Raw genomic sequence first — 14831 nt, forward strand, 5'->3', positions numbered from 1 at the left:
ATATGAGATAGCTATATTAAAAGATGAGGTAAATGGAAGCAAAAGGAAGTACTAAGACCTGTTTCTCCTTGGCAATGAAGTGATTGACCCTGTGCAGCCTCTGTAGTGGGAGCCTCTGACTTTATTACATCAAAAGTTGGAAACATGTCTGCCAGAATTAAGTGGTACATAAATTTTAACACAACAGTCAATACACTGGAATAATGTATAGCATTTTAAATTACAGGGTGGAATAAATGGGTTATGAAACCGTGTATGTGGTGGTTCTACTTCCCATAATGGTAAAGTAGCTTATAGCAGGCTGACCTTCCCAGAGATTATTATTATAAATTCTGTACAAAGTATAAAACACAACAATTTGAGGGGCGCCTGGGTGGCTCAATCATTAAGCGTCTGCCTTTGGCTCAGGTCATGGTCCCAGGGTCCTGGGATCGAGCCCCGCATCGGGCTCCCTGCTCAGCGGAAAGCCTGCTTCTCCCTTTCCCACTCCCCCTGCTGGTGTTCCCTCTCTCGCTGTGTCTCTCTCTGTCCAATAAATAAATAAAATCTTAAAAAACCACAAAAAAACCCCCAAAAAAACCCCCACAACAATTTGAAAGCACTGGAAAATGACCAAAGGCAGACATCACTAGAAGGAGGTTGATCCTTGAAAGTGGGGAGCTGCACTTGGTTGAGATTCATAGTCCTGTGTCTTTGTCCCAGGGAGCACTCCCAAGTGCTCCACCTGGGACAGCTGGAACTCCAGCAGAAAGCTGGGGAACCACTGACTGGCCGAGTAAGAGACAAAGTTTAGGGTAGCCAGAATAACTAAAAAGTGAGGGTGGAAATCTCAGAAAGGGGCCAGAGGAAAAGGAGTCTCAAGTCTATTTATAAGTTTTGGCCAAACCCTCAGAGGACCATCTGAATTGGACATGTGTAGGGAGACTCCAAGGAGCCCAGCAAAAAGGAAAGCTGGAAGGTTGAAGAACTGAGCAGAGATTTCAGGTGCTGCCCACCACAAGGAGACACAGAACTTGGAGTTTGAGTCTAGTCAAATTTAACTGCCGGCTGGAATGAAAATCAGCACTCCTCTGAGGAAGAACGAAGAATCCAGAGTCTCTGCAACACATCGTTTGAGATGCCCAGAGTAGAATAAAAAATTATTAGATGTGGAAGAAGCAGGAAAATATGATCCATAGTTAAGAGAAAAAGCAGTCCAAAGAAAAATAACCAAAGATGACCCAGATATTGGAATTAGCCACAAGATTTTTCACACGGCTAGTACAAATATGTGTAAGAACTTGAAGTAAAATAGGGTTAAAATGAACAGATGGGGGATCTTAGAAGAGAAATGAAAAATAGAAAAAGAAAAAGAAAAACAAACAAAGTTTAGAGCTAAAAAGTATAACAGGTGATTTAGATTGGAATCAGAGAAGAAAGGGTTATTGAACTTGAAGAGAAGTCAACAGAAATAATCTAATCTGAAAAACAGAGAAAAATGAATAAGCCTCACTACGGGGCCACATCAAGTGATCCAGTGCATATGGTTTGTGGTCAAATGTAACCCTTGAAAGGTTTGTCTGACCCATCCTGACGGATGTTCATAATTGTTACACGCCGCCTGGTTATCAGACGCAAATGGTGAACACTACACCTGTAGGTCAGTGTTTGGCTTTATAGTCACATATCTGGATTACATTTTAGCTTCTGTCTGTTCTGTCAGCCCCTAAATACTATTTAGTGACCTCACTGGTAGTGATTTTCCCTGAAACCAGGTGCTGTGTAACTGTTATTAAGAGACAGCTCTCAACAGGTCTATGTTTCTGTACATCTTGTGAGTAAAGCGCTGATTGCTTTTGTTCTGGGCTGTTTGATGATGATTTTTGTATAGTAAACCTCTTCGGCAGATAGAGATAGTTTTTCCTTCCAGGGAAGAAGGCAGTTCTGTTTACTCTCCAGTTAATAAAGTGTACATCTCCCTCCAGGACAAAGGGCCAGCAAGCTTACCACTTGTTATAATAGATTTGAGTTCCCTGAGCTTCCAGGTTCTTCTGTAGCTCACGCCCCTGAGTTGCAGGTATCAATCATATAGTCTCCTCTTGATGTTGCCCTGTGGAAACTGGGGCCTGAGGACAATGCTGATGCTCTGGCTACTGTTATTGCTGTGAGCAGCAGTCCTTTGTCTCTGACCCAGGAGTCTCATGTCTCCTGACTGAATCCATGGAACTGTGGCAGGCTGACTTGTTAGCTGTAAGTGGGGTAACATCTCATACCCTTCACCGTTCTTGAAAACCACCTCTTCATGATCAAAACCCCAATGGATTGCGAAAACAAGAAATCAGACTCCTACTGCCTGACGACTAGGCACCCCCACCCCCATCCTCAGTGACAGGGTTCCTGTATTCCAGTGTAATTTCATGTCGCCCCACCAAGGCACTGCACTCAAAGGTCTGTCCTGTCCTGCGAGCAGCTGCCCACTCCCACTCCTTATTCTATAACTGCTCCTCATTCGGCAGCTGGAAGTTCGGATTCTGGGCTTGACTCTAAGAAGCCAATGAGGAGAGGGCAGTGGGTTAGGTGCAGGGCCCCGGTGGAGGGGAAATGAGCTGTGCGCCACAACCAGTATGTAAACAGATGTGGGACTGAGCCAGAATCATTGCGTATTGTTTCTTATCCCTGTGATTATTGGCCTGGGGTCCGTGCTGGGGAAAGGGACAAAGTAGAAACAGAGCCGTCGGCTTTTCTATAAGAAAGAGAAATACTGCTTCTGAGATTTGCCACATGAACTTGATCTTCCTGACACTAAGAAATTAAGGTCTGGTAAAGTCCAGGGTAGCAGTGGTGGATTTTCACGCTGCTGGAGGGAGATCCAGGACAGCCTGGCATAGGGGATCCAGGGCCGGGGGGAGAACAGACAGAGCAACTGCCCCACTGCAGACCCGTGCTGCTGTCTCTGTGGTCTCTGCGGGGGATCAGGATAGGGATGCCTTATCCAGGGCCCGGGGCCAGGGGTGGCAGGAATGACTTAGCCTGGGGCATGACCTTTGCTGGCTCCTTGCTTGATGCTGGGTGCTTGTCTGTTGTTTTCAGCCGGTGGACGCTTCTCAGGGTCAGGTGGCATGGTGTGCAAGGCAGGCGGCTGTGCCATCCCCCAACTGAGAAGATTAGGATGGGAACTCAGTGCCGGGACGCACCGAAGTTTTCCCTTGATGCTTAGAAAGTAATTGTGTGCTACATGCGGACATGGAGACACAAAGTTTTCAAGACATCAGGTGATAAGAAGTAGGGAAAGATTTTTTTGGTGTTTTTTGTTTTTTTTTGAGAGATTCAGCACATCTAGATTCTGAATCCTTCACATCCAGAGTGGTGTGTTTTCATCCTTATCATAGTTTCAAGTAGATCCATAAATGCAGATATTTCTCCCTGCCTCTTCCCATCCGTCATTAGGATCCAACCGCCTGCATGTACAGAGGACTTTCTGCCCCTTTCTCATGTCTCACCCAATGGGCAATGTTGAGGGACAACAGCAGAATGAGGAACAGAGGAGGTACTTTCTGCCCTTGACCTGATTCTGTCTCTGAATTGACCACCTGGATCCCATGAACAACCCAGGTCCCATTCAGAGTTTCCCTTTATAGGATATCTGCCACTGCCTGACCACCCAGTCACTACCCAGATCCTGGCTGGGGACAGGGCAGCTGGCCCACTCCGACCCCCTGGCTGAGGGCACAAAGACCTCAGTGAAGCTTGCCCAGGCTGGGCTCAGCCAGCTAGGCTCCCATTCTTGGGAATTTGAACTAGAAGAAGCAGAAGAAATTTCTCGTTGTTGGGTACTTGTGTTAAAAGATCATGAAAGCCCAGGGGCTGAGGCAGCTGTGCTGAGCCATGGGCATATCAGCCAGAGAGTTTATCCAAAACTCCTCCCAAGGCCCAGGAGGCGCTAAAGGATCCAGCCCCTCTGGTTTCCCTCCTCGCCCTATCCCTTGCTTCCTCTGTTCCAGCGGGCCTGAGGCTCTTTCTCCAACACACCAGGCATGTTCCTACTCCGGGCTTTGGCACTTTGATTCTTTACCCTGACCTTTTTTTTTTTTTTTTTAAGATTTATATATTTGAGAGAGAGAGAGAGAGCGTGCATGTGGGGTGCGGGCAGAGAGACAGGGAGAGAATCTCAAGCAGACTCCCTACAGATTACAGAGCCCAACGCAAGGCTCAATCCCATGACCCTGAGATCATGACCTGAGCCGGAAGCAAGAGTCAGACGCTTAACCAACTGAGCCACCCAGGTGCCCCTACCCTGGCCTTTTTAACGTGGAGTTATGTGCACATGAAGAAGCACTTGGCAATAAGACGTATGGTGCACTGTCCACCACTCCCATGTATAGCCTGAGGTCAGACAGGCCTGGCTTGAAACCTCACTTTGCCAGTCACCACTATGTCGCTTTAGACAAACGACATAACTTCCCCAGTCTCAGTTTCCTCATCTGTACAAAGGGTGCAATCAATATCACTGGGTGCTTGTAATGGTTAGATCAAATAACAGGCTTAAAGCTCAACCCTAGATTCTGCCACGTGGTAGGTTCTAGGAACACCAGTTCACAGGTGATCCTCTTTTCACTAATCCGTGTTGCTTTTGTCTGTGTTTTAAAATGGCTTTTTAAAAGTTGTAAAACAACACATGCACATCATAAAAACATGAAAAGTATGGAAGAGTATGAAGAAAGAGGAAAAAATCACCCATCATCCCATTACCTACAAGCGACTGCTATTAACACTGTGGTATACTTCCTTCTGAGCTATTTTTAAAACCCCCAAACAGCTCCATTCCCTGTATGTTGATCTGTGTTTAAGTTCAGCCCTTGCACCTCCTGAGGCTCAGAAATCATTTGAATGTGAGTGTGAGGAACTTTCTCCTCTGGGGAGGGTGAAGGCATGTGTTGATGGCTTTCTATTGTTTTCAGCTTTGCAAGTGGGGAAAAGCAAAAGCTTCCGACAGAGAATAGTGTTTTATTTTTAAAAAATAATAAACCGAGATCTCACTGTGCTGAGATGGGCGACCGAGTCCCTTAGCCTCCCTTCCCATGCTCCCCCACTGGCTGCCTTCCCTTATTTCTTATCGCTGGAAAGTTCCCTGGCTGAAATTACCAACCCTGTTGCTTAGCAGTTCATCTGCTCCTGCCTCTTCCCCTCCTGTCCCCAGGAACTCGGGGCCATGTGTTCCCTTGGCCCGTATGCTGACAAGCATCTTCTTGCTCAACCTGCTACCAACTCAAGCACCAGCCAGAGCCACCTGCTCAGTGTCTGCCCCTCCCTGACTTCCAGAGGCAGGAGAGGAGTGGGAGGAGAGCAAAATGGAGAGAGGTACGGGGAAAATGAGTCCTCAGACAAAGGGATTCCAGCACTTCCCATAGACCTCTTTTCTTGGTCCTTCCTGTGGTCCTCACCCCTAGTATTAATGATCTCTGCCTGGAGGATGCTTTAGGGAACAAAAACAGCCAAAAATGGAGCTAGGAAACGAAGGACCTTGCCACAGGGAGAAGCTAAGCTACTAATTTCAACATAGCTCGTTAGCCTCCACTAAATAGGTGGGTGATGCAGCTGCCCAGGCTGGAGTGATGTCTCAGGGTGGAACCTCAGCCCTGGCTTCTCTCCTGGTCATGGGTCATGCATTCTGCAACCCCACCCTCATCTGAAGGACACTGTAGAAATCTTTATGCTGATTAGTTAAGTTGCAGTCCTTTATTATCCTAATAACTTATTATCCTAATAAATAAATGCTGTCATTTATCTAGCTACCTGAGTTGCCTTCTCATTGGGCAATTGTATGGATGTAGGAAGCCACCTTTCTGTAGTCAGTGTATAAAAACACTCCTGTGACCCAAGCAAGGATACCTCGACTGGAATTGGAAAAGCTGGTCACTGGAGAATTTGACTTAATTTTCCAAAGGAGCACAGAGGGCCTTCTGGGGAGGGAGGACAGATACCCCAGTCCCTGCTTCCTCAACTTTAAAGCCATGGAAATCTGTTAAGGATAGAATAGAGAGCTTCCCATCAGGGTCTGGTGGGAGGGCAGGGCAGTGAGGTCCAGAACAAAACTTGGAGAAGGGAAGAACTTGGGTTAATGAGGAAGAGCCCAGGGTGGTGGAGGAGGCAGGTCTGTGTACAGCCTGTCATGCTGTCAGAAGCCAGACCCAGCAGCCTAGCCCCTTGTACCCCAGGGAGCATGTAGGGGGTATAATTAGGGTGGGAGTAGACACTGAAGAGAGATTCAAGTTTGGAGTGCCCTTGGGTCATTCTCCCTTAAGAGCTACCATGGGAACAAGGGCCAAAGAGGCATCATGACAAAGGACCAATGGGCAGCTGCCAGTCTGGGGAAGCCCAGTGCTCAATGCTCGAAAATCCCCTCCAGTGGCAGGGAGAAGTGAGGGCAGTTGTGACTTGCTCAGAAAGCAGCCACCTCCCCATCTGGTGTGGCTGTCAAGTGGACAGTCTTCTGAGACAATGTAAGCCCACGACGGTTCTAGAGAGGCAGGAACCCAAGGGCACATCTCAGATTTTCTATTTATTTGGCATTTGGAGTTTACCAGGTTTTAACTTACATTCATATGCATCATACTTATTATATGAGAAATAAATGTCAACTATAGGAAATACAAATCAAAAGAAAATAAAAATGGCTCATAGTCTCACTGTCTAGGGACCAAATTGGTGCTAACATTTTGGTGTATTTTCTTCCAGTCTGTTGTCTATACAATAGAACAGTGCACGCTAGTCTCTAAACCCGTCTTTTGTGCTTAAAAATGATATTGGCAGTATTTTTCCATATCACTTACAAATTCTCCTTATCTTTTAAAATAGCCGCACCACATTCCATTGCACTGTTGTACCACGATCCAGGTAACAAAACCCCTATTGTCAGACCCTGAGACCGTTAGAAGCCTTTTTTGAGCTCTGACTCTGTGTGTAATTCTGGGCCTGCTCTATAGTGGAGGCATGCACAGAAAGATGAGACATGCTTCCTGCTGTTAATTAGTTACAAGTTAACTGAGGACTTCCAATCAATATGGCACACTGAGTGGATATGGAAAGGTGTTCCTTCCATCCACCCATATATAATCTGTATATAACAAAAATAAATTCAATGACAGAAATTCCCAGGGTCATTTATGAGGCAGGAACTCAAAGCCCAAGTGTTGGGTGTGAGTTGAGACCATGATAGTCCAAAGGGGGGTAAGACCCAGACATAAGCCTTAGGGATTCAAATTGGGGTTTTAATATCCATTCAAGGATAGGAGTTAAAGCCTCAAATCTAAGTGAGTTGAGAGAACGTGATAGAGGACTTCTGGCATAAATTGAGAGCTTCTGAAAGCAGTAGATAAAACTCAGCAGATCTGTTTGGGGAAAGTTTCAAGAAAGTTTGCCATCTACCAATGCCTTGGGTGGAAGAGAGTCATATACCAACAATTGGAAACCTAAGCCTCCATTATGTGTACCAATTTACACCACATAAGTAATGCTTAGAAACTAACATACATACTGGTTCAGAGCTACTAAAACCAGTGGGGTGCTTGCAAAGGCAAACATAGAGTATTACGTAGACAGATGATGCTACCATTTATATACCAAGGACATGAGATTACCTAAGGAAACAAGTACCACTGAAGAACTCACAATAAAAAAGTAGAATCTATGAAAAGCTACAGTCTATGAAGAGGGACACTTAGAAGAAGCAGCAAACTGGATAATTAGCATTCCAATATCTAGGGGAAATAATCTAAAATAGACTACGACTTGAGTATATTTAAATTATTTAAAAACATAGGAGGGATAAAAATGATAAGAACAGGTCAGAGCAATACAGAAACAGATTTGAAAAGGAGACAGAGAGGGTTTCTCAAAATAAAAAGTATGTCATTATGATAAAAAATATATTAGTTGTGTAAAGTAGTATATTAGACATTAGTAGTATAATAAATAGTAGTGTGTGTGTGTGTGTGTGTGTGTACTATAGTAGTATATATTTGGCCAAAGAGAGAATTAGTGATCTGAAAGATACATCAAGATTATCGCCTAGAGGGGCGCCTGGGTGGCACAGCGGTTAAGCGTCTGCCTTCGGCTCAGGGCGTGATCCCGGCGTTATGGGATCGAGCCCCACATCAGGCTCTTCCTGTATGAGCCTGCTTCTTCCTCTCCCACTCCCCCTTTGTGTTCCCTCTCTCGCTGGCTGTCTCTATCTCTGTTGAATAAAGAAATTAAAAAATCTTTAAAAAAAAAAAAAGATTATCGCCTAGAATTTGAAATGGAAAATATGAAAGAGAGTTAACAGATATGTAGTCAAAATGCAGCTAGAAGGAGAGAGAAAAGAGTATATGAAGGAGGTAATATTTGCAAATATATTGGAAGAAAATTTCCCACAATGAAAAGAACATTTAAATTCTTAAATTGAAGAATATTAGGTCCCATGAATAATAAATAAAAACAAATACACATCTGGATACATTGCAGATACATTACAGAAAATAAAAAATTTTTAAAACTTCCAGCTAAAAGATTACACAAAGGAATGACAATTGAAGTAAAAGCAAACTTATCACCAGCAAAAATAGAGAACAACGAGAGATGTATCTTCACATTGCTGTAGGACAACTAGAACCTTCAAATTTGGATCCTAAGCAAACTATAGTGAAGGAAAAGGAGTTTTTAACACAAACAAAGCCCAAGAGAATTTATTACTCACAGATCCCAGTGGTAAGGGCAATAAAAGAATGTAACTCAGTGAGATGGAAACCGAACCAGATGGAAGGAGTAGAAAGCCACAAGCAATGGTGAGAAAAATAGCCACGAAAAGATAAACTTTTTGGTAAACGTAAACAAGTACTGACTGCAACAGTAACAGTAACAAAAAGTAGATTACAAACAATGTGACCATGAACTCTTGGATAACAATAAGGAGGGTGGGACGGGAGTGGAGATGGGGTGGGAAAGCGTTGTATTGTCCTGAAGGGGGACAGAGACAGTGATGGACTTTTAACATTGTTACACTTAACTTTTTGAAAAGTGGTTATTTATGAATAACCACTAAAAGAAAAGAAATCCAGTGCATAACTTCCAAAGCATAGAAGCTAAAAAGGAATAAAGAAAGCAGAATCACTCCCATAGGAGGCATGATAGGAAGAAGTAAGAAGGAAATAAGCATGGTGATTATCACCAGGTCTGTGAAAGGTCTGGGATTTGATTTATCCTACCTACGCTCGAATAAGTTAGCCTGTTGCTATTTGATGGATGCTGTTGGAAGACATGAGACTCTCAGACGAAGGACTTTAAGATTCACCCACAGAGGGGCGTCTGGATGGCTCAGTCAACCGGTTAGGCGGCCAACTCTTGATTTTGGCTCAGGTCATGATCTTGGGGTCCTGGGATTGAACCCCTGCATCGGGCTCCGTGCTCAGCAGGGAGTCTGCTTGAGAATTCTCTCTCTCTCTCCTTCTGCCCCTCCCACAGCAGCCACCATGAGTATCACATGGGCTTCAGCTTGTCTTTGCTGCTGGGGTGTTGCACATGCACTGAGTGTCTGCTGCAGCTGAGGGGCACCACGCTTGGGGAATCCTCTTGGAGCCGGCAGTGAGCATGCATTGTGGCCAAAAGGGAGACATCGCCTATTCTCTCAGAATACTTTACGTGAACACAACCCTGAGCAGTGACCCAGGTAACTAGTTCAGAGCCTTACATTCTTGGCATACTCACTAAGACATGGAGAAGCACCGGTGACTCACTGAGGAGTGTCTCTTCAAACAAGGAGCAAATGCAAAGCAAGATGATAGAAATGAATTAAAACACATTAGCAATCACGATAAATAGAAATCAATTAACCTTGCCTTTTTATTTTTTTATTTTTATTTTTTAAAGATTTTATTTATTTATTTGACAGACAGAGAGACAGCCAGAGAGAGAGGGAACACAAGCAGGGGGAGTGGGAGAGGAAGAAGCAGGCTCATAGCGGAGGAGCCTGATGTAGGGCTTGATCCCGGAACGCCGGGACCACGCCCTGCGCTGAAGGCAGATGCTTAACGACTGCGCCACCCAGGTGCCCCAACCTTGCCTTTTTAAAGCCAGAATTTCTAACTTTGGGTCTAAAATTGTGCAATTTATAAGAAACACCTGAAACAAAATTTGCTTTTTTCACCTTAGTGGTTTGGCCATATTCTTTTGGCAGGTATCTGGCTGCCTGTGTGATATGAGTATTTGTGTGTGTGTGTGTGTGCGTGTGTGTATGTTGGTGGCGAGGATGATGTGCTAGTGAGAGGAGTGCAGATAGTTTCTTTCCTTCCCCTCCTTGCTCATCCTTTGTCAAATCCATTCACACCTCTATAAGACAGATACAGAAAGTTTGAAAGTAGAAGGAATGAAGAAGGGCGTACTATGAAAATACTAACCAAAACAAAACGGATGCCTTAAGATGAATAGCAGATAAAAAAATATTTAAGGTAAAAAAAAAACCCTCCACATTAATTCAGAACAACACACATCATTACCTTGCAACAAACAGAACAATCTAGCTGAGGGGAAACACGGAAAGTCAAATCCAGTATGAGGCAGCAAAAGATGAGTGTCAGGTGAGAAGTACAAAGAGCAAGCACTTTGAATCCAGACGAGGGAGAGATGGATCTGGGTGAAGTGATCCAGAAATGGGTTCTGGATAAGGAACGTACGGCTTTAGATAGGTCTCACATGAGGGAGGCCCCGGGAAGTATGTAACAAGTCAATTGCAGCTTGTTCGATACACAGAAATATGTATTCGGAGCCTTTGTAAACAAAGGGAGGAAGTACTTCATGGACCCCAGAGTTTGGGCAGCTAGAGGTCTTGGTGCTGGGGGCTAAGGTCAGCGGTCTCATCCCTGTAAAGGCCTGTGTGTTTTCCTCTGCTCCTCAAATCTGTAACAATTCCCATGCTGTTGGGCCTCTTATGAATAGAGGTTCTGGGGTGGGCATGGGCATTAGGTGATAGGTGGCGTGGTACAATCCTGGTGCTCTTCTAGAAAAGCTCAGACAGCACTAACAGTGGGGAGAAGGACACTAAAGTCCAGAGAGAAGAAGTGACTAGCTTCAGGTCAGCTAGCTCACCACAGAGCTGGGACCTGAATCCAGGTCTCCTTACCCTTTGTGGACACTGCACTCCACAGTGGGAAAACTTTGCCCAGCTGCCCTTTGGAACTTAGTGCTTTGGCCATAGGCTACTTTGGCAAATGTCTGACTGTGTTTGTATGAGTGTGTGTGTGCGTCTGTGTGTGTGTGTGTGTGTGTGTGTGTGTGGTGATGGTGATATGCTAGTAGGGGGGTGCAGTTAATTTCTCTCCTTTTCCCCTCCTTCCTCATCCTTTGTCAAATCCATTCACACCTTTGCAAGACACCTTCTTTTCTTTGGGAAAAGAAACTTTGGTGGGGGATGGGCTTTAAGATCTGGCTCCCTGGACATGGGGTCTGGGATGTCCTGGTGTCCAAGTCAGTGGCGGCTGGAGAGGATCAAGAGCATCCGTCTGGAGACATTGCAGACAAATGGCCTGCAAAGCCCCCTGTGGGCTGGGGCAGGGCGTCCTACCATCTAAAGCCTTCTTGCTCCGCAGAGCCATGTGCTAACAAGCTGTTGGCAGAGCACTAGAGAAAGACATATTCAAAACAACAGCAACAAAAATTGCAAGCCACCTCATCGGGCCCGCAGACCCCTCCCTGCATCTCATTAGCGCCCGGGGGTGGGAGGAGGGGGGCAGGCAGCGCCCATAAACCAGTGCAGGCCAGCAGAGGTGGGTGGAACAGGAGGCGCCCCAGCTCCCTGCTCACGGCAGGCCTTTCAGATGCTGTGCTTGTTTCTCTGTTCCCTAGCACGTGCATCTTCCCCAGGAGTATCAGATACCTACATCCTATTGTGTAGGACATAGTTTGTGTCTCATGTTCCTCAAACCAGCTAGTGCTTGAAAATCTTTTTTTTTTTTTTTCATCTGTGAACCTTGGGGTTTTCATATGATTTCCGTGAAGCAAGGTGGGTCACGGCCGGTCGTGCGTTCAGTGGATCTCATGGCTCGGACTTGCCACCGTTGGCCGTGCTGGGTGGAGGTCAGGGTGCTCTCCGCAGACGCCTCCACTCACTACCACAGTTAGGGCCCTCTCACCTCTAGAAGGCGAGCTTCAGTTTCCATGGTGGAAACTAGACCAAAAAAAACCATTCAGCAATTGTTCAGCAAAAACTCAGCAATTTCTCCATCTCCCCCCACCCCCCTCCTTCCCTTATCCATTTGTGCTTGTGTTCCCAAGTTCCCAGGCTTCTGAGAAAGCTCAGCTTGGCTTGGAAGTTGGGATGGGGACATGCCATGGCTGCGGTCCCCGGGACGTCTCACTTGGGGGCCAGGGAAGAAGGAGCCTCCTCCAGCCCCCAGGACTGGGGGTACCAGCCTCTCACATTCCCCAGTTCTCCCTTCCAGGTTGTTCTGCACTAGCAGTAACTGTGCACGTGGTCCTGCTCGGTTTGAGTCAAACTACTACCCACGCATTGCTCTCTGCATAAAGTAGGGATGGGAAAGGGAGGACTCCCACAGAGAGGCCCAGGCCCTCGGAGAGAGCTGGCAGCGGCTTCTCTCAGTGGCTCTTTTCCACAGCAGAGACAAGTGGTGAGGCCAGTATGTGCAGCTTGTTTCGGAAGCCTACTCACCTGGGACGCGGGGTGAGCTGACCAGCAACCTTGGTATGGCAAATGGTTCACTTTGATAATGACCTTTTGGACCTGGGCTCCTGGAGATGGCAATTGTCCAATTGTCGTCAAACCGTAAAGTGCTTTGTTTCCATTGCTTGCCCAAGGTGGGGAAATTGCAGTTCCCAATGTCAATTGAAGTGGAGTGGTGAGGGGGCCCATGGAGAGCTTGCAGCCTGGGGCTCCAGACCCTCTCCAGAAGCCCAGGCTGGCTGGAGATTGTTCTTCTAAGCTCTCAACTTCTGTGAAATGCGTCAGAAGGAATTCAAGGCTGTCGGGCTTCCAGAACCAGAGTCCTCAGGGCACCTTCCCCAGCATCAGAGCTGTAGGGCTCCAGCTGCCTGGGACTGGGGCAAAGACAGAAGGCCGACTGCCCCCTGCTAAGGAACTGGCTCCTCACCCTCCTTCCCCCTGCCGTGCCTGCCCCTGGTCCAGTGTGACAAGATGGCACCCATCTCACAATTCTAGAAGGCAGTGAAGGCAGTTCTGTGACAACCAAACACAAGTGAAGAGCCAGGTGGCTCCCCGATTTCTGTCTGAATGTCCCCATCTCTGACTCTTGGGTAAACAGCATGCTCTGAAGGACGAGGTCAGGTTTGCCTCCGGGTGAGGCTCCAGAACGCTGAATTCCGCTGCAGGCAGACTTGGCAGAGTCACTGAGCTGGAGTGTTTTCTCCTGAGCATTGTGGAGGAGAGGAGCCTGTACCTTCTCGGCGTCCTCCCCCACCGGCTGCTCTAGCTCCTGGCTCTCTGCCTTCTTATGTCTGCCCTCCCGCACAGAACGCGGGGAGGAGGGGTGAGTAAATGCTGCTGGTGCAGGGATGCCCGTGACGCTTCTGTCAGAAATGGCTCCTTGAGGAGGGCTCTCCTGCTGGGTGTGCTTTCTGTCTCCTCCCATCGCTTCACCCTCACCGCCCCCCGCCCTGTCCCTCCCATCACAATAAGGTAAATAGGGTCAATCCAAGTAGACGTCTCCTTTGCTTCTGTTAGGGTATCAGCTTCATAAAGTCAGGTGAGGATTTGTGCTCTGGGGTCTGAAGACAAGGATCTGGGTGGTGGCTCTGGCCCCCACTGGACGTGGTTTTGAGCGGCCACTTCTCTAAGTCTCTGCTTCCTTGGTCATCAAATGGGGGGAAATGATGGAACCTGCCTCTTAGGGTTATTGTGGGAATCTACTGGAATAATGTGGGTTGTCATTGTCTGCAGCAGTAGCACCCGCAGTGAGCAGGCACGATGCTGCTCAGACTTGAATTTGCTCCAGTGTGGAACGGGCGGGCCTGGTGACAAATGGAGGGGAGAGGCATCAGCCAGCCTGCGTGCCATTGAAGGAACACCCAGCCCCTGCGTCCCTTCCCTCTGCCCCCCACTGAGGTGATGGCTAATACCATGTAGCATCAGCCAGGGGACAGATGTCTTCCTGTGGAAGAGCCAAATCTCCTGGTAGCCTGGGACCTGGCCATGCTGGGAGGCACAATTGAATTTTTCCTTTCCATCTGACAGTTCAGGACTGGATGTTACTTTCCAAATGCAGGCAGTTCTGGAAGGTCGTTGGGAACAGTGAATTGTGATTATGCTGGCACATTTTTAATTCTGTCTCATTACAGCTGCTGTTAAGGCTGCATTATAATAATTGCTTTAGTTCTGCTTTGGTATTTTCAGGCTTCTTTAATGTAGCTGTAATCTATGTGTATATTAAAGTAAGCAGAGCCAAAGAGCAGGGGCAGTGTCAGTAGACCAGCAAAGGGAATGCCTGCGGAGGATGTGGAGCAGACAGGCAGGCAGAGAGGAGCCATGGCTGCGGGACCTGGTGACAGCAGGGGCGGGGGGAGGGGGGAAGTGCTGGCCCCAGGCCCAACACACACTCAGGCTGGGACTCTGAGCAAGCCCAAGCTGCCCGGCTCAGTTCCCTCATCCGTTCCATGAGTTGCATCTCTATCTTGGAGGTGCTTAGAAGTTCTTAGGCTGGCGGGGAGCCCCAGGGATGACTGTATGGGGCCAGAGAGGAGTCTGGCTGCTGGAGGAGGCTCCCTGGCGGCCCCCCTGGCAGAGAGGCCACGTGGCCTCTTGGGCAAGGACAGCAGTCACAGACATGGTCTGCAAACAGTCCCCCAGTCCC

At 47.2% G+C, this 14831-nt stretch overlaps 1 pseudogene; it reads right to left on the reverse strand.

Annotated features, from left to right (window-relative positions):
- Positions 1-13613, reverse strand: part of LOC100467455 — a 57809-nt pseudogene extending 44196 nt beyond the window's left edge.
- Positions 13614-14831: the final 1218 nt, after the last annotated feature.

Source organism: Ailuropoda melanoleuca, chromosome 1, assembly GCF_002007445.2.
Source record: "Ailuropoda melanoleuca isolate Jingjing chromosome 1, ASM200744v2, whole genome shotgun sequence".
NCBI classification, from domain to species: domain Eukaryota; kingdom Metazoa; phylum Chordata; class Mammalia; order Carnivora; family Ursidae; genus Ailuropoda; species Ailuropoda melanoleuca.